Source organism: Orycteropus afer, unplaced genomic scaffold (genome assembly GCF_000298275.1).
Source record: "Orycteropus afer afer isolate SDZICR_OR568_19922 unplaced genomic scaffold, OryAfe1.0 scaffold00397, whole genome shotgun sequence".
NCBI classification, from domain to species: Eukaryota; Metazoa; Chordata; class Mammalia; order Tubulidentata; family Orycteropodidae; genus Orycteropus; species Orycteropus afer.
Window position 1 is genome coordinate 756,252 of NW_006921984.1, and position 1,835 is coordinate 758,086.

General features: G+C 44.0%; 1 protein-coding gene across 1 annotated transcript in view; it reads left to right on the forward strand.

Moving 5' to 3' along the window:
* The window catches only part of PLXNA4 (plexin A4), a 497,799-nt gene that overhangs the window by 107,046 nt on the left and 388,918 nt on the right, over positions 1 to 1,835 (forward strand). The gene's annotated exons all lie outside the window — the stretch shown is intronic.

A 1,835-nucleotide genomic window follows, 5' to 3' on the forward strand; every position in this document is an offset into this window, starting at 1 on the left:
TTGTGGTAGAGGTTGGGGCTCCCCACAACCATCCTATTCATGGATCCTTCTAGAGAAGAATTGGCAACATGACCCAAGCATTGGTTGAAATTCCATGGTTTTGTTGTTGTTGGTTGCCATGGAGTCAATGCAGACCCATAGCCACCCCATGTGTCATAGGGTTTTCAAAGTTGTGACCCTTTGGAGGCAGATTGCCAGGCCTGGATGGGCTCAAATGTCCAAACTTTCAGCTAGTCATTGAGTGCTTCACTATTTGCATGATCCCCAGTGACTCCAATTATATGGTTTTGGGGTTGGCAGAGTATGGCCTGCAGCCCAAATCTAGTCAACTGCCAGTTTTGTACAGCCCAAGAGCTAGGAATGATTTTCATATTATTTTGTGATTAAAAAAATCACCCATGTGACATGAAAATTATATGAGATTCAAATTTTAGTGTCCATAAGTGAAGTTTTACTGGGACACAGTCACAGCCACTCCATTGCACATTATTAGTGGCTGCTTTTCTGCCTTTACAGCAGAGTTGAGTCCATGTGACAAAGACAATATGGGCTGCAAAGCCAAAAATATTTACTATCTGGACCTTGACAGAAAATTTGCTGACCCTTGGTCTACTCCATTATTTTTTCTTAAACTGTGGGTCACAACCCATACGTCAGTCATGAATCAATTTAGTGGCTTATGACTAGCACTTAAAAAGAATAAGAAAAAAGAAAGAAAAGAAATATGGATAGAAAATAGCAGACTGCAGCACTTATTATAAGGCTATTTTTTTTCTTTAACTTTTGCTTCAATTAAATATGCATGTGTATACTCGGTCACAATGTGGTTGATTTTTCTAATTATGAGTCTTGGTCAAAAATGTTGGAATGCTCCTGGTGTAGGTGAGCCTAGGACAGTTCCTGTTGTTCCAGATATCTGGGGTGACTTTTGGAGGCTGCCCCTCAGCTACTTCTGTGCCTACAGCCCAGAGAGAAGCTAAGCTGGAGGCAGCCAGAGGCTCTGTGACATTTCTTTCTCCCATGGCTCCATTGTCCACTCTGCTCACAGCTCTGCCCTTAACCCCAACTAGGACCCTTTTCTGGTTTGCACCCAATTTTCTCCCACCTAGAAATGAATCTTCCCATTTACTGAGGGGGCATGAATAAGGAATGGTCACTCTTAGGCAGGAGAGAAACAAGCTAAGCCCAGGAGCAAGGGCATCGAGCTGTCTTTCTGCCCCATTCAGTCGACAGCCGATAAGGCGGTGACAGGGGACGGTCCTTGCACAGGTGATGAGAAACGAGAGCCAAGCAGCTTTGTGTTTACAAACATATTGCCAAAAGTGTCACGGATATAATTGAAAAACATCAATAGGGATCAATAAGAACACATCTCTGGCACCAGCCATTAAGAAGAAAATAAACCCAGGCCTGGAGGAAATGATGGGGAAGAATCCATAATGGCGGAACCATGGCTCTGCAGTCCACTCCCTTGCCTCTCCTTCCCCTCCCTCCTTCTTTTTCTGTTTCCTTTCCTCTAACCTCCTGCTCCCTGCCTGCTTGTCATTGCCCATTCTCCTCCATACCCTGGAGCATGGTTAGGACAGAGTCACTTGCTCCCCTCTTCCTTTCTCCCAGTGCAACCAGATGTCTGCTGAATTTCCCATGGTGAGTTGTGACCAGGTATTTAGCCAAGCTTCATATTCTCAAAGATGTTTACCATAAACTTTCCTCCATCAAGACCACAAAACAAACAAACAAACAAACAAACAAAAAGCAATCTGTTGCTGTCAAGTCAGTTCCAATTTATGGGGACTCCATGACTTACAAAGTGGAACTGCTCCATAGGGTCTTCT